Genomic DNA, 18,919 nt, shown 5'->3' with positions numbered 1-18,919 from the left:
GAAGACTGGGGCCTCGTTTACAGATGGTTCTGTATGGACAGCTTGCAGCAATACAGTCCCTTTCTGGGACATCCTTGAAGGACAGTGGTGAAGGGAAATCTCAGTGGGCAGAACATATGGCAGTGCAGCTGGTTGTGCACTTTACTTGAAAGGAGAAATGGCCAGATGTGTGATTATATACAGATTTATGAGCTGTAGCCAACTGTTTGGACAGATGATCATGGAATTGGAAGGAAAATGATTGGAAAATTGGTGATGAAGAAATTTGGGGAAGAGGTGTGTGGATACAGGTGAATAGAGTGATCTGTTCTGTGACTACTAGTTAGCCTCTTTCCCCAGCCATCTCTATTATCACCCGATGGGCTCATGAACAAAATGGCCATGGTGGCTGGGAAGGAGATTATGCATGGGCTCAGCAACATGAACTTCCACTCACCAAGGATGAGCTGGCTATAGCAGCCACTGAGTATCCAATTTGTCAGCAGCAGAGACCAACACTGAGCTCCCTATATGGCACCATGCCCTTGGGACGATCAGCTAGCTACAAAATGGCAGGATGATTACATTGGTGGCAGGATGATTACATTGGACTACTTTAATCATAGAAGGGACAGTATTTTGTCCTTACTAAAATAGATACTCTCATATGGATTTACCTTCCCTGCATGCAATGCTTCTACCAAAACTACCATCTCTGGACTCACGGAATGCCTTATCCACTGTCATGGTATTCCACACAGCATTCATTCTGACCAAGGAACTCACTCCATAGCCAAAGAAGTGTAGCAATGGACTCATGCTCCTGGAATTCATTGGTCTTACCATGTTCCCCATCATCCTGAAGTAGCTAGCTTTATCTCGCAGTCAGACAGTCCTTTGAAGTTGCAGTTGCAGCACCAGGTAGGTGACAATACTTTGCAGGGCTTGGGCAAGGTTCAACAGAAGGGTGTATATGCTCTGAATTAATGTCCAAGATTTGATACTATTTTTCCCATAGCCAGGATTCATGGGTCCAGGAATTATGGGGTGGAAATGGGAGTAGCACCACTCACCATTATCTCTAGTGACCCAGTAGCAAAATTTTTGCTTCCTGTTCCCATGACTTTGTGCTCTGCTGGCATGGAGGTCATAATTTCGGAGAGAAGAATCATTCCACCAGGAGACACAGCAATGATTCCAACTGAACTGGAAGTTGAGATTGATACTGGGCCACTTTGGGCTACTGGTGCCTCTGTGTCAACAAGCTAAGAAAGGAGTTATGACTCTGGCTGAGGTAATTGATCCTGACTACAAAGGGGAAATTGGACTACTACTACACAATGGAGGTAAGGAAGGGTGTGTCTGCAATACAGGAGATCCCTTCGGGTGTCTTTTAGTATGACTGTGACCTGTGATTACCATCATGGGAAATTACAGCAACCCAATTCAGGCAAGACTGTGTATGGCCCAGAATCTTGGCATGAAGGTTACAGTCACCCCACCAGCAAAAGAACCAATACCAGTTGAGTTATTTATGATATCTATCAGATATTATTTATGGTATCTATCAATAAATGTAAAATGTATAAACATTTAAAAGCAGCCATCTGAATGTCAAGTTTTCTTTCCATAAAGGATTTGCTACCTTAAGTACTACCCATCTGCCTGAAACATGAGCCCACATCAATGGAGATAAAGACCGGCATAACCTACATCAGCCAGTCTGCATCCTTAAAACCTCTCTTGCTTGGGGCCCCTCACACCAGCTGGTCTGCTGGGAGAGTGAGCAGGCAAGTTTGGGGAGTCAATCACAACTTTGAGCAAGCAGCACAATAATCCATCTTCAGAATCCTCATTTTGGGATGGCTCCACAATTCTTAAGGATATGCATATGGATGCCAAATTAACAAGGGATGAATTTCTAATGATTAATTTTCTTATCACCAGTCGTTAACTATGCAATAATCATGGTAAAGTAACTAGAAAGCACATTCCCTAAGGGTAAAGAATTTTATGTATTTTGTTTACTGCTGTATCCTCAGCACCTAGTAGACTACCTGGTGCATAGCAGTTGCTCAATATTTGTTGAATGAATTAATTATATAAGTAAATAAAATAGTTGGAGAATGTACTGCTACAGGAAGGAATAATTAAAACATGCACTTAAGCTTAGAATTTCCTTTCTAGTCTCTTGCTTCCAGGACTCCTAGATCCCATCTTCTAAAATAGAAGAGAAGAGAAGAAAATAAGGCGCTTACTAGTGCCAACCAGAAGAAGTCTGTGTTAGACAAGTAAGTTAAAGACAAAAAGGCAGGGAGCGCCATACTGTCTCTTGTAACTGGGAACACAGGGGTGAGTCTCGGGAATCAAATCAGCCTTAAAGACTGTTGATCTTGTGGCCACTACCATTTTCTTCAGTTTCCATCTTGACCTCTTTATTCTGTTGCCTCCACATAGCAGAGGGCAAGACTGATGAGAACTCCAGGATAGTGTAATTATAGCTCCCAATTGAGAGGAAAGAGTATTTCTCTTACTGTTAGCATATAAAATCCTAGGAGATAACTCCAGTAGGTCTAACTTGGCCAATTCTTCCAAATAGGCCCTAAGCTGCAAGAGAGCAGGAATATTTCCTCAACTAAGAAACTGCAGCAACACGGTGGGGCAAAAAATGGAGAATAACCTCCTAGAAAGGATCACTGTGGAGATAGCATACCTGAGACTCCTGGAGACGGCTGCAAACAAGGAAGGACAAGGGCTATTTATTGGTCCTGCAGTGGTTGCTAGCACATCCCCAAAGACCAGCTCTGCAGGGGACTCTGGTGATCTCTGTGCCTAAGACCTCCACAGCCCCGTGGCAGCCTTGAACTCCTTAGTTCCCTCCTAGTATTTAGTGGAGGCATATGGACCCCAGTAGCTTGTGCCACGAAAGATACCAGCAGCTTTCACCACTGAGGTAGCCAACAGCCAATGCCACCTTGTGTCCTTGGGTGAGGGAGATATTTCTGCACTCCCCAACTCCCAAGAAAGAACTGCTTTTGTGCTACCCTGGGACAAGCCAACCACTCTTGCCAACCTTGGACATACTCTAACCCCAAGTGGTGGTTGCTCTAGATCCTGGCTCCTATGAGCCTGCCCATCTCCATCCTTAGACACCAGAGCTAATCCACAGCAGGCGCTTCCGCACCTCTTGCTGTAACTCTGCTTCTGCCCAGGCTCTAGACACTAAATTCACTGCTGCTCAACAAGCTCCCATGCCTCATACACCGTTACCATAGAGGCAGTGGGAGGCCCTGCACCCTCAAAACAAGGGCCTCTGCTGTCTCAGACCCAGGAGGCCTGAACCTCCATGAAAGCCTGGTTCTAGACATGGGCCTCCTGGCCGCTCCATAGGCACCATGCATCAGACAGTGTCCCTATCACATAAGCACACCTGTGAGATATACCTGGCACCAAGAGGGATTCCTTCTTCTAAGACTTCCTCTATTGGAGAAAAACAGATCAGGATGACCTCAGCAGTCTTCACCACCTAAGACCCCAACAGCTTTCCTCAATGCTGTGGACATAACAGCATTGGCCACTGGGACCCTGCAGTCTTCAGCATCACTGCCCTCAGCTGATGTAGCTGCACCTAGACTATGTAGACTATGCCCAAATCAGAATAGGAACCACATCACCCCATCCAGTGCACAAATAGTCTTAACATATTTAAGAAAATTGAAATCATCTAGTATCTTTTCCAACCACAATGATATGAAACTAGAAATCAACAGGAGGAAAACTAGAAAGTTCACAAATATAGTCATGCATAGTATAACAACATTTCCATCAGGGACTAACTGCATATACCACTGTGGTCTCATTAGATTGTAACCTAGCTCAAAAAGTCTTGTTTCCCAGTGGCATGGCAGCAGCCTAATGACTCAGCACAACACATTACCTTTTCTTTGTTTAGAAACACAAATACTTACCATTGTGTTACAATTGCCTATAGTATTCAGTACAGTAACAGGTTGTACAGGCTTGTAGCCTGGGAGCAATAGGCTATACCATATAGCCTAGTTGTGTAGTAGGCTATATCTTCTAGGGTTATGTAAGTACCCTCTATTTTGTTAGCACAAATGACAAAGTCACCTAACAATGCATTTCGCAGGATGTAACCGTGTCATTAAGTGAAGCAGACTGTTTGTGGAAATCAAACATCATACTTCTGAACATCCAATAGGTCAAAGAAGAAATCAAAAGAGAAAATAGAAAATAGGAGAAATGAAAACAAAACACAACTCACCAAAACTTATGTGATGCAGCAAAAGCAGTACTAAGAGGGAAACACATAATGATATTAAAAAAGAAGAAAGATCGCAAACAACTGAACTCGACATCTCAAAGAACTAGAAGAAGAACAAACTAAGCCCAAAGTTAGCAGAAGGAATGAAATAACAAAGATCAGAGCAGAAATAAATTAGAAACTAGAAAAACAGTAGAAAAGATCAATAACAGTTGGTTTTTTGAAAAGAAGCAAAATCGACAAAGCTTTAGCTAGACTAAGAAAAAAAGGAAGAAAAATAAAATCAGAAATGAAAAGGAGACATTACAACGGATACCAAAGAAATATAAAGGATCATGAGATGACTACAAACAATTATTCACCAACAAGTTGGATAACATAGAGGAAATGAATAATCCTTAGACACATAAAACCTACCAAGACTGAATCACAAAAAAGCAGAAAATCTAAACAGACTGATTTTGAGTAATGAGAATGAATCAGCAATAAGATATCTCCCATCGATGAAAGTCCAGGACCTGATGGCTTCACTGCTGAATTCTATCAAACATTTAACAAACAAATATCAATCATTATCAAACTTTCTCAGAAAAAAAAACTTAGAAGAATGAATATTTTCAAACTCATTTTAAGAGGCCAGCATTACTCTGATAGTAAGGTCAGATAAGGACAAAACAAGAAAATTACAGGCCCTTAATGCTGATGGACATAAATGCAAAAATCCTCAAGAAAATACCAGCAAACTGAATTCAACAACACTTTAAAAGTATCTTAGGGATGTAGGGATGGTTAAACATTCACAAATCTATAAATATAATATGTACCATATTAACAGAATAAAGAAGAAAAACTATACAATCATCTCACTAGATGCTTAAAAAGTATTTGACAAAACTCAACATCCTTTCATGATAAAATTCTCAATAAATTAGTGATAGAAAAAATGTACCTCAACACAATAAAAGCCATATATTACAAAGCCACAGCTAACATCATACACAACAGGAAAGAGTTGCAAGTTTTTTTTTCTAAGATCAAGAATAAGACTTGAATGCCTACTCTCACTACTTCTAGTCAACATAGTTCTGGAAGTCCTAGACAGAATAACTGGGCAACAGGAAGAAGTAAAAAGTATTCAAGTCAGAATAGAAAATGTTAAATTGTCTCTTTTTGCAGACAACATGGTCATTTATATAGAAAACCCTAAGGACTTCACTAAAAAAACTTTACAACAAATGAATTCAGAAAACTTGCAGAATAAAAAATCAACATCCAAATATCAGTTTCATTTCTGTATACCAATTTTTGTACATCAATAATGACCTATCCAAATAAGAAATTAATAAAATAATCCTGTTTATGATATTATCAAAAATAACAAAATACTTAGGACTAAATTTAACTGAGGAAGTGAAAATTGTATACACTGAAAACTACACTGTAAGACACTGATGAAATAAATTGAAGAAGATTCAAATAAATGGAAAGATATTCCATGTTCACAGATTGGAGGAATTAATATTGTTAAAAGGTCCATAGTACTCAGAGTAATTGACATAATCAGTGAAATTCCTATAAAAATTACAATGATATTTTCACAGAAATATGAAAAATAACCCTAAAAATCATATGGAACCACAATGACCTGGAATAGCTAATGGAATCCTAAGCAAAAAGAACAAAGTTGGAGGTAGCGTATTACCTGACTTTAAAACATACTACAAAGCTATAGTAATCAAAACATCATGGTACTGGCATTAAAACAAAATCAACAACATATAGATGAATGGAAGAGAAATAAATCTACTTATATACAGTTAACTGAGTTTTGACAAAGGTACCAGAACACACAACTGGGAATGACTGTCTCTTCCACAACTGGGTATCTTCCTGCAGAAGAATGAAATTAGACCCTTTTCTCACACCACATACAAAAATTGACTCAAGATGGATTAAAGACTTAACTGTAGGACATGAAATTGTAAAACTTGTAGAAGAAAACATAGGGGAAAAGCTCCATGATGTTTTTCTGGGTAATTATTTTTTGGCTATGAATTCCAAAGCACAGGCAACAAAATTGAAAATAGGCAAGGAAATTACATCAAACTGAAAAACATCTGCACAACCAAAAAGCAATCAACAGACTGAGAAGGCAACCTACAGAATGGGAGAAGATATTTGCAAATTACACATCTGAAAGGGATTGATATTCAAAATATATAAGAAACTCAAACAACTCAATGGTAAGAAAACAAATAACCTGATTTAAAGATGGGCAAAGGATCTGAAGAGACATTTCTCAAAAGGAGACAAACAAATGGCCAACAGGTATATGAAAAATGTTCAACATCACTATTGATTAAAGGAATGCAAACTAAAACCATAAAAGATATTGATACAGGAGCTAAAAAGAAATTATTTAGACAAATAGTGGAAGTAAGAGAGTCCTCAGTAAGGTTTCCCATTTTTTTAACAAAAAGCAGCCCCCAAATAATTTCTTTTCTAACAAAGGGCAGCTTGATTTTTCTTTTCTAATAAAGAGCAGCCTGAAAAATCAAGCTGCAGACATAGAAAAGCAAGGCAGAAGCTTGCACAGGTAAATGCTGGCAGCTGTGCCAACAGGAAATGGCTCCCTGGGAGCCAGGCATGTTCAACATGGAGGCTCCATCTTCCTTTTTCTTTGTCAACCACATGTACAGTAAAGGAACAGGCAACATGGTGCCAGCCAGGTAGAGAACCTATCTGCATAATAGAAGATTAAGGTGCGGTAGCCAGCTTCTCTGCGTGCTATGTAAATGGTACACCTTTTGGGCCTGGTGTAAATCAGACACTGCCTCCTCAAGCTAGTCTATAAAACCCTGTGCATTGACCAGGTGTGGTGACTCATACCTGTAATCCCAGCACTTTGGGAGGCCGAGGTGGGTGGATCATGAGGTCAGGAGATCAAGACCATCCTGGCTAACATGGTGAAACCCCATCTCTACTAAAAATACAAGAAATAATTAGCTGGGCATGGTGGCGGGCACCTGTAGTCCCAGCTGCTCGGGAGTCTGAGGCAGGAGAATGGCATGAACCTGGGAGGTGGAGCTTGCAGGAAGCCAAGATCGCGCCACTGCATTCCAGCCTGGGCAACACAGCAAGACTCTGTCAAAAACAAACAAACAAACAAACAAACAAACAAGAAAACAAAACAAAACAAAAAACCCTGTGCATTTCACCACATAACTGGAAGACCCACTTGAGAGCCTCCTCTCTCTGCAGGAGGGAGAGCTTTTCTCTTTCTTTCATATATTAAACTTCTGCTCTTGTCCTCACTCCTTATGGGTCTGTGTCCTTGATTTCCTTTGCTTGAGGCAACCAACCTTGGATATCACCCCAGATGACTGATGCCGCTTCAATATCACCTCACATTTGTTAGAGAGGCTATTCTCATCAGATGAAAGAAAGTGTTGGTGAGGATGTGGAGAAAGGGAGCCCTTGCATGCTGTTGGTGGCAATGTAAATTAGTACAGCCATTGTAGAAAGCCAAGATATGGAAACAACCTAAGTGTCCATCAACTGGTGAATTCCTAAAGAAAATGTATATGTACACAATAGGACACTACTCTGCTTTAAACAAGAAGGAAATCTTATTTGTGACAACATGGATGAACCTGAAGGAAATTATGTTAAGTGAAATACATCAGTCACAGAAAGAAAAATACTACATAATCTCACTTATTTGTGGAATCTAAAATAGACAAATTAATAGAAACAGAGTATTATGGTGTGCCAGTGGCTCAGGGGTGGATGTTGGGGAGATGTTAGTTAAAGCATAAAGCCTTCTGGTATAAGATGAATAAGTTCTGGAGACCTATACAGCATGGTGACTGTAGTTAATAATAATGTATTTTGTACTCAAAATTTGTTGAGAGTAGATCTAGAGTGTTTTCACCATACACACACACGCGCACGCGCGCGCACACACACACACACACACACAATGCTAACTATGTGAAGTAGTAGATATGTCAGTTAACTTAATTGTGGTAATCATTTCACAACATATATGTACACAAAAACATCACATTGTATACGTTAAATATATAGAACTTTTGTTTGTCAATAATGCTTCCAAAAAGCTGGGAAAAAATAAATAAAATTTAATGTAATTTTCATAGATTAAATGAATGACATGTCCTTCATGGACATCTTGACAACATTTTCCAAATATCTTTAAAATACTGTTTGGCTAGCAAAATCAGTGATTTTCCCAGAAGTCTCTCCTAAGGAAATAATAAGGAGTATACAAAAATTTATGTAAAGTTGTAATTACAATTATGTATACTAAAAAATCCCAATTTGAAAACAGGAACTAAATAATTTGTGATATATTAACATATAGAATATATGACTGATAAAAACCACATTTTAGGAACCTAATACCACAGGAAATTGTTCACAGTGTATCGTTAATTGAAAAAAATCAAGGTTTAAAACGCATGGAGCATGATCCTTGTTTTGTGAAAACTAAAACTAAAACCTCAAAAAACTATAACAGAGAAATATTTAAAATATGTGTAATATTAATAATGTGGTTGTTTCTATGTAAAAGATTACAGGATTACCAGTGGATTTTATTTTATTTTCTTCCTGGTGCTTTTCTGTTAATTTGAAATTTTTATAGTGAATAATGTATTCCATTTGTCGCAACATGAAAGATAAAAAGACCTTAATGTTCCTATTTGCAAATTCTTATCCAGTCTTCTTTGTATATACCTTAAATAGCTAATCAGTCTTCTGAAGCGCTCCTAGTTATATTTGGCAATTTATGTAGAGACATTTCAAAGGCATGTATCTTGTAGAACCATGTATTTTTAAATATTTTTGGGTGGAGATTTTTGGTCCTTTAGTTTTTGTTTTTGCAATAATTGCATATTTCTCCCCCTTTAAATGATCTGCACTGAAATTCACTGAAAGAAAACATTTTCTAGGAGTCAATTGCAGGGAGTCCACAATAAACCTTTATGGATGTGAAACTTTAAATGTAACAGAATTGTTGATTTGCTTTCTTTTACAAAATCTACCATCAATGGGATGTTAGCAAGCACTGTGAATGGCTCAATAGGATCTATGTATAGATTTCTCTATTCATGAGATGGGAGGAATACAAAAGATGATTTAATAATGACTGATTAATTAAAGGAGTGTAAAGAGTAGCAGAATGGTGTTGTGCAGGTGGAAACCAGAAATATTTCTTGTTTTTATGCAAACAGGCTTAGGGAAAAAAGACAGAAAATAAATAGAAGCAGAGCAAACCTACTGTGTTACTCGGGAAAATGTGTTACTAAGTCAGTCTTCAACACACAGGAATGCTTCCAGAGGCCCAAGATATTTTGCTGTTTAATTCAACACTTAGCGTCACTCATTACTGATTCATTTTTTATGTTTAGCTCTTATATTTGGGCACAGAGTGGCTTATTGATGTTAATGAGCCCACTTCGGTACAACAAAAGTTGACAGAAAAATTTATTATTTACTTTGCAGAGGAATAAAGCAGTCAGAGAAAATTGTGGAGGACTAGTAACTCAAGAACAGACGTAGATTTAAACGAGTGACATGTGCAGCAAAACTCTTTATTGGGATTTTAATGATCTTAATTTTGCAATGATCTGTCATAATTTCAACAAGAAAGCTTAAAGTCAAAAGCAGATAAATTATTAAAAATAGGTTTCTAGTAACTACCATAAGAAAACAATAGCAATATGAAGAGATAATTATGTACAATATAGTTGAAAAGCTGGAAGACTGTGTGTCTAGTAATAGGGCATTACAATACATTATAATCATATAGTAGTCACTGTAATATAATATAAATACTAACATGATGGTTATGAATACTATTCAATAGCATGTTAATATTTATGCTCTAATATTACTTAAAATTCAGAATATTAGGTTGGGTGTGGTGGCTCATGCCTGTAATCCCAGCACTTTGGGAGGCTGAGGTGGGTGGATCACCTGAGGTCAGGAGTTCGAGACCAGCCTGGCCACCATGGTGAAACCCTGTCTCTTCTAAAAATGCAAAAATTAGCCAGGTGTGGTGGCAGGTGCCTGTAATCCCAGCTACTCGGGAGACTGAGGCAGGAGAATTGCTTGAACCTGGGAGGTGGAGGTTGCATTGAGATGAGATTGAGCCACTGGACTCTAGCCTGGGCAACAGAGTGAGACTCCATCTCAAAAAAAAAAAAATCAGAATATTAAATTACATATATCGAAATATATGTAATCACAGCACATACAGGAAAATTAATGGAAGGAAAGACTCCATTATATATTCCATTGCACTATTTTTTTCTTGCGCATGCTAATAGCATCAGTTAGTATAGTGGGTTTTCCCAAAATTTCCACATAGTGATTATATGAAAAATTCAAAAAATTTACTCATATTCATCCTCAAATTTAAAAGTTGCTCTAAGTTTCAAACACCTTCAAGTATCCTTCTCAGATGACCTCATATTAATTTTCCTGTTTTATAAAACATAAGCAAAGCATAAAATTAATTTTTTTACATTGGTGTGGGACTTATTGTTTCTCAAAGAGCCTAATATTTCAAAAAGAAAATCAAAGATGTTTCTTATCCTTGAGATTAGATAAAGTAATACATTTGGAAATTATTTTAAAAATAGCAGCATTGTAAAAATGCAAGCAGAGTGTCATCAACATCTCTATTTTCTATGGTATAAAGTTGCACATACAATAGACATGTGCTCAATAGATGCTTATTAAATGAATGAATGAAAGACTCATAAAGACTAATGGTACATTAGTCAAATGATGATTTTTCATGATCGTTTAAAGCCTGGGAGACCTTGGCTGGACGTAGTGGCTCACGCCTATAATCCCAACGTTTTGGGAGGCTGAGGCAGGCAGATTGCTTGAGCCTAGTAGTCTGAGACCATCCTGGAAAATATGGTGAAACCTCATATCTACAAAATATACAAAAGTCAACCAGGCATGGTGGTGTGTGCCTGTAGTCCCAGCTACTCCAGAGACTGAGGCGGGAGAATCACTCGAGCCCGAGAGGTCGAGGCTGCAATGAACCATGATTACACCACTGCACTGCAGCCTAGGGGACAGAGTGAGACACTGTCTCAGAAAAAAATCTGGGGAGACCTTAAGTGAAAATCACGTTACAAAATTGTCTGTAGAGAGGATTGCTTGAACCTAGAAGCTCAAGGCTGCAGTGAACTATAATCACTCCACTGCACTCTAGCCTGGGCAACAGAACAAGACCCTGTCAAAAACAACAACAACAACAACAACAAAAAGGCTCATATGTACCTCGGTTCTTTAATTATTTTTATTTAGCAACACCTGGAAAAGCAATGTCCTCCCCTAGAGGCTCTCCATGTGGAAATGTGAGGGTGTGGGGAATAGAGCAAGACCCACCACTGGAGACCTTCTCTGCTTGCTGGCAAAGGTTGCAACCAAGACTGATCTCCAAGCCCTCAGTCTGATAAAAGGAGACTTGAGGTAACCACCTGGATAAGCTGGATTTTCATTTATTGTTGTTTAGGATAAAAACTCTTTCTGCCTTGATAGGATTGACTGGACGACATGAAAACAGTGTCTGTTGGGTAAGGCCTAGATAGAAGCTGGCCTGTTTGAAACATTTAAATAATTTAATGAGTAAAAAGATACCTCATTTTATGAAACAAAAGTAGAGTTTCCAAATTTCATATCCAAAAAGATATGAAACCCACCTATGTGCCCATTGACCGTGGATCAATGGTGGATAAAGAAAATGGGGTATATATACATCATGGAATACTACTCAGTCATAAAAAAGATGGAAATAATGTCTTTTGCAGCAACTTGGATGGACTTGGAAACCATTATTCTAAGTGAAGTTACTCAGGAATGGAAAACCAAATATCGTGTGTTCTCACTTATAAGTGGGAGCTAAGCTATGAGGATGCAAAGGCATAAGAGTGATATAATGGACTTTGGGGAGCTAGGGTAGGGGAAAGATTGGGAGGGGTTAAGGGATAAAAGACTACATACTGGGTACAGTGTACACTGCTCAGGTGACAGATGCACTCAAATCTTAGAAATCACCACTAAAGAATTTATCCATGTAACCAAAAACCACTTGTACCTCAAAACTATCGAAATAAAAACATAAAAAAGAAGCTGGCCTGTTTGAAAAACTTAAACAGTTTAATGAGTGAAAGGATACCTCACTTTTAGTAACAAAAGTAGAAATTACAAGAGTTGAGCATTTGTTACAAGAAATGATTATTCTTCAGCAGATGTGAGGTCACACTTCCCCTCAGTACGCAATTTTGTCTGCCTCTAGGAATTCCAGTGTATCCCAGCTTTCCCCACTTCAGCATTTCTGGGACCCCGTGGTAAAGCTTCACATGTTAGAGAAATTGGGAGTGGGGTGTGTTGTCACTTTAGTTATCTGACTGCCGTCTGTGCTCTGTTTCCCCTCTCTCTTCACCCTGCAGCTGCATGCGTCTCGACCACTTTCCCCAAGGTGGGCAAACCACTTCCCTTAAACCTGCCATAATTGCTTGTTAGATAGTCCAAGGCTTTGTGAAGGCTTAGCGGTTTCAGAAGCGAATCACAACAGAGGACACAATAAGGATTCCAGATATGGCAGTTTTCAAAGCTCCTCTGTGAGGCCATCTCCTGGGTGTACCTCTTTTCCAACTCTCAAAACCACCCATGCACTACTCAGACACTCACAGTGGACTGCTCTTGAACACATCTCTCTTGCCTGGAGTCTAGGTCCATGGATCCTAAAGGCCTCCAAATATCCACATTTCCTCACTCACCTTCCTGGATGACTGGGAATAGTCATTCTCTTTTCCCTGAAAGGAAAAGGCCACAGAAATAAGGGTTTCCCTGAAGGCTTCAGAATAAATCAGAACAATATTCATTTTCCCAATTCAGCCCATTCAATATTTGATAACACAAAATGTGGAATAAAGAGCTCAGGTTCAGGATGGGCTGCCTTCTCCAGGCCTGTTTTTTCTTTTCCTTTTGTTTCTTTTTGTTTCCTACAGTCTCTCTTGTAGTGTAGGCTGAAGACAGGATCAGGATTCCATCCTGGCCTCTCCCTTGCACTGGCTCTCTCACCCTGTCTCTGCACCTCCTGGGCACAAATTCTGCCAGGGCAGGAAAACATATTTCTCTGCCACATGAATTCATGTATAAGAATAGGATATTATAAATTCATGTTTAGAGAAGAAACATTTCTCTATTGACTATACAAGTAGCAACATAGTTCTGCTAAAAGATTTGCCCAATTTATATTTCTAAACAGAACATTTGGCTTCAGCTGGAACAGAACGCATCTGAGTTTGCACTGAGGTCTTCCCCAGAGCTGTAGGTAATTGTTACATAACCAGAGGACCTATTCAAATGGCTTTTCACAAAGCTCCAGCATAGTCATCCTTCAAAGCAAATGCAAGCTTCCACCTTTGAAGAGAGAGTCTGCTTCTAATTTTTCCAGCTTGAAAATAAAATATACTAAAGAAGAGTTATGAGGAAAGACTAACCCTAGCAGATACTGAAATGTATAAAAAGTTACAGAATTAAATCAGTTTATAACTGAGGTAAAAATAAAAAATCAATGAAACATATTACAGAGTCTAGAAAAAGACCTGCATATGTTTTGGCATTTGACATTTGAAATCAGCGGCACAGTCTACGGCCATACCACCCTGAATGCGCCTAATTTTGTCTGAAATCAGTGAGACAAAATTAGATTAGTAACAAATTAGGTTAGGACAACTGAAAATTTTGGGAAAATATACAGGTAGATTCTTACTTCACATCTTACACCAAAAGTAATTCCAAATAATTAAAACATTTATACTTAAAAAATTAAAACATGAACATACTAGAAGAAAATACCAGTGATTTAGAAATAATTTTGGAGTTGGTAAGCCCTTGGGGCCTGACATAAAACCCAGAAGTTATGAAGCACAAGATGGATGAATTGGGCTACTTAAAAAAAGTATCAAAACTTCAGTATTAAAATAGTACTATAAACAAGGTAAAAGACCTCTGATAAAAATATAGTAATTTCATATTATATATCCTTACAAATTAAGAAGAATGAATGAACAATACAAAGGAAAATGAGGAAAGGATATGAATAGGTCCTTCCTGGGAGAAATGTTTCTGTGTATATGTATGTGTCTGGAAATAGGGCATTATAAATCCATACTTAGGATTTGTAATGAGTGGGTATATGCCCAGTTTTATTCATAATTAAAGAAATGTAAATGAAAATAATAAAATACATTTTTTACCTTTTAGTGAATATTGGGTATTGGCAAGGACATTGGAAAGCAAAAACTTGTAAGCAGTATTGTTGGGTGCAATCTGGCATTATCTACCAAAATTTACAATGTATATACTTCTTAAGCCTAGGATTCCAGTCTTATAAGATATACTCTCACAGGTACACAAAGATAGATGTACAAATAACTTTAACTACAGCATGGCTTGTAATGCAAAGTAAGTGGAAGTTATCTAATGGTCACTTATGAGAAGACTTTCCAGTATGGTCTGCCCAAACACTATGCAGTCCTTAAAAACAGTGAATTTGGTCTGGTGTATGATTATGGAAAAATGTTCAAATACACTGAGTTAAAAAAGCAAGTGGCAGAACAGTATTCTTTGTGTGATTCTCATTTGAATATTTTTTACAAAAACATTATATATAGGTGTAGTTGCATATATGAATAATTTCTCTAGGGATGTAAACTAAATTGTTAAGTGTGAGCTTCTGTGACAAGGGCACATGAGGGGAAGTCAGGTGACAGACAAAGGAATTTTACCTTTCATCATATGCCATTTTGCATAATTGAAGATTTTACTCTGAATATGTAATATTTTTTAAATAAATAACAGATTTAATTTTGGGGTCCATTCCTGGTTAGGGCAGCATATTATATGGAGGAGGTTTAGCCATTTGTGTTTGCATGGAGGTTGAGGGAGCCGGATGAGGTAAAGAGCTTGTGTGGTTATTCCAGAATGCAAGGCCCCTTCCCCTCTTCCCTCATGCCACCCCAAGAAATGCAGTGTCATCAAGCACCTTCCTTGTTATTTCTTACCTCCGCCTAAGGAGGGAAGGTAACCAGATTTTGCCAGAATATGTCCTCTAACTTCCTCTCTTTCCACCTTTGGTCAGCCCTGGCCTTCCCTCCTTTTTCTTCCCTTCTACCTTCCCTTATCATAATCCTCCCCTGCTGTTGTGAAGCACAAACGGAAGCAGTTGGTACAGTTCTCACTTTCTGGGACTCTGTGGGGAGCCAGCTCTGCCTTGGGTTTGGTCCCAGCTTGTCATTGTACCCAGGACTCTTCTTGAAAAAAAAAGTGGTACAAGTAAGTAGCCCTCATAAACTGAGAAGACTCAGTCAAAGCTTCCTCTACTAGGCTTCAATATTGAGGTTCTAAAATGGTAAGCAGCATCTCATGCCTAATTACTAAAATGCTCTTGCGCATTAGAAAACATGAGCTGCTTATAGCAACAGCTTGAGAATTGCTCAGAGAGTATTCGCAAAACTAAAAATCTTTGACATAGTCTGCATTTGCTATCACTATGGTAAGAAAGTACTGACCGAATGAATGCCAGAAGGTACAACTCTTGAAAGCTTTTGTCTGTCCTTTCTCTTTGCTGCCCTGGGAAGTCAGACATGACCCTTTAAGTTAAGCTTTCATAAGTGCCTAAGGAGGTGGCTGCTGACTATTCTTTAAGCTTTATTTCCTTTACTTCCATACCAAAAGCCACATGTAGGCTCCAGTCAATGGTGTGGAAATGATGGGATTCTCATGAGAGGATAGGTGGCTAAGCACCTGGAAAGTTTCACTATTGATAAGTCACTGCCCTAAAGGAAAAGCAGAAGGGAGCTCTGTTCAACTTTGCTGCTGGTGAAGAGGGCTCTCCAAGCTCCACTAGGCATAGAGGGCAGCTGTCTCTTGCCTGCAGATTTTCTCATTTCAGGGATATGTCCTTGATAATTCACTCTCCACTGTTGCAGTAAATTTTATTTGAGGTGCATAGTTCCCAGAGCATGGTAAAATATAAGCTAGATGCTCTGTGTGTGTGTGTGTGTGTGTGTGTGTGTGTGTGTGCGCGCACTGTATGTGGGCTGTCGACAAGAAAAACAGGCACCAATTCTATTATTTCTTTTTTGGGTCATCAAGGGAGACTCCTCGGTTCAGATGGCTTGGCTGGGAAGGAGCAGACTCTGACAGAGGAGTCTCTGTCAATGTGATGCTGTGATACACCTACATGTTCACAGTGTAGTGTGTGTTTGTAGGAAGAGAGACAGACAGTGAAGGAAAGAAATAGAGTTAGAGATACTCTGAGAAAGAGAAGGGTTTGGATTCTATGCAAACTAATTCAGACAAGTGAATTTTTGGCATATATTATATTTGTCAGGTAAGCTCTACATTAATCAAGTCATAAACCAATTTCTGATAAAATTGTTATTTATAGTTGTTTTTAAAATCAGAGGAGATTCTCTAAACCATCCTGTTGGTATGGTATTATTGGTGACAGTAGAGTGTTAGAGCCAAGGGATTCAGAACATCTTCTTCCCACCTAGGCCCAGCCTCCTATCCTCCTTGGAAGGTCATCTGGGAAGATACATGCATATGGAACACACAGAGGGGAAATGCACAAAGCTACATGTTTGACAGTTGGGTTTGAACTTGAGGTCTTAGTCTATAGAACTCTGGTGAAACTGATTGGACTGTATGAGGATATGTTTTTTCCTGCCAGATAGTTATATCCAAGCTATCATATCTTTCAGCTACATGGTAGTAAAACTACACAGATAGAGACAGCAGAGTGTAAGACTGTAAGAAAGAATGCAATTGTTTCCAATCCAGTTTCTAAAATGACTAGCCTGTGAATAGAGTCATAGGCTCAGGCTGACTGTTCATGGAGAGGAAGAGAGAGCAGAGCAGCATGGAAAGAAAGCTTGGGGGCCCAATTCCCAACTCCAGCTGCACGGGGACAGTGAGCCACCCCCAAATGCATTCCACTGCACAGCGACCCTGTTCAGTAGAGTACTGGAACCTGGAAATCAGACAAATCCCACTAGTCACCCTGCTTGCAGTGGTGTTAAGCAATGGGAAGGGGAAGAAGTGAAGAAGGTGTGTGTGTATGCGGTGGAGGAGTAGAAGGAGGCTCTGGAGATTTCCCTCTTCCCTTTATGTTTCTCAGGGACCTTAGAGATTATGTAGCTCAATCCATGTATTTTAGAGATGAGAAAATTTGTTTAATTGAGGTGAATTCTACCAACTGAGCCAGGATTAGAGCCAAGGTCTTTGGCCTGGAAACTTGTCCAGTTTCGCTAAACCACTTCTATATGTGAAAGCTGCAAAGATAATTATAAATTTCCAGACATAGAAGAGTTCTGCATGGGTCCACCTCCCAGTCTGGAACACATTTTAGGAACCCATTATAAAAACAAATATCCCACAAACTGGCAAAATATCCCATAGTTTAATAGTCATGGCATTGCTTGTAGGATGCAAATTTTTATGTTTATAAGGACATTTTTTTTTCTGAACTCATCATAGCACCTGACCATTGTGAAGAAAAGTTAATAAATTATAGCTACAGATGGATGTCTTTTCCAAAGTCAAAGCACTTTAAACTTTGGGATTTGAGGTCATGTCCATAGAAATGTGTAAGAAACCAAACTGAACTTTATTAAATGTGGTGGTTTTAAAATCTTACAACTGCCTTTTCAACAAACTGCTGTTCTCATTTAGCAAACCCATGGAGATGGATAAAGTAGAATCTTCCCGACATAATGACTGTTCTTCAGAATAATTTCTTAAAAAAAAGACCTAGCACAGCCCAATTATTTTCAGTCTTGTCTGAAAAGCAGGTGAAGGGTCTGAAGCATGCCCTCAGAAACTGGTCCCAGTGGGTTCAATTGACATGAATGTGACTCTCTTTTTATTTCTGATTATGAAACCTATTTATGACAATACACAGGAAAGGTTTTAGAGAAAGAGTAGTAGGCTGGGAGAAGTTGGTGAGTGAATGAAGAAAACTTACCGTGTGTAACCTGTGGATCTGAAATTGGATAGTAATACAAACACAACAAAATCATGATAAGTGAAAACTCCACAATTGCAGAGTTCAGTTAGAACCAGTTGATCTGTAGAGAGATTGAGATCTACTTTATTCCTCATTTGAGAGAGGATCCGAAGTGCATCTTCAACACTTTGGTTCTTGAAGAGCCTGTGAAATGGTCCTCTTATATGACAGTGTCTTTTGCTGTATATTAATCATAAAATAAGATCCTATACCCCTAATCATTCCAATTATGAGGGTCAAGATTTTATCATCTGCTTAAGTCAACAACGAACATGAAATGGTAGCATGAGAAATCTCAGACTCGGGATCCAGATTTTTGGGGTATAAGTTCTGAACTCACCACTTCTTAGATAAAGGGCCTTGGGCAAGTTATCCCTTTTGTGCTACAGTTTTCTCACTTGGGGTAGATTTTACACACCTCGAAGAATAGGTGAGCATTAAATAAGAGCATGGGAATAAAATTACTAAGCACAGAGCTTGGCACGTGTTAAACTCAGTAAATGCTGGTGGTTAAATATCTTAGCTTCTGG

At 38.8% G+C, this 18,919-nt stretch overlaps 1 protein-coding gene and 1 pseudogene across 1 annotated transcript in view; one reads left to right on the top strand and one right to left on the bottom strand.

Moving 5' to 3' along the window:
- RPP30 (ribonuclease P/MRP subunit p30) overlaps positions 1–18,919 on the bottom strand; it is a 427,811-nt gene that overhangs the window by 206,352 nt on the left and 202,540 nt on the right. The window lies entirely within an intron of this gene.
- Positions 1,320–3,942, top strand: LOC126962269 (uncharacterized; annotated as a pseudogene).

Source organism: Macaca thibetana, chromosome 9 (assembly GCF_024542745.1).
Source record: "Macaca thibetana thibetana isolate TM-01 chromosome 9, ASM2454274v1, whole genome shotgun sequence".
NCBI classification, from domain to species: domain Eukaryota; kingdom Metazoa; phylum Chordata; class Mammalia; order Primates; family Cercopithecidae; genus Macaca; species Macaca thibetana.
Note: the sequence above shows the minus strand (reverse complement) of the source record. Positions and strands in the feature narration are given on the sequence as shown.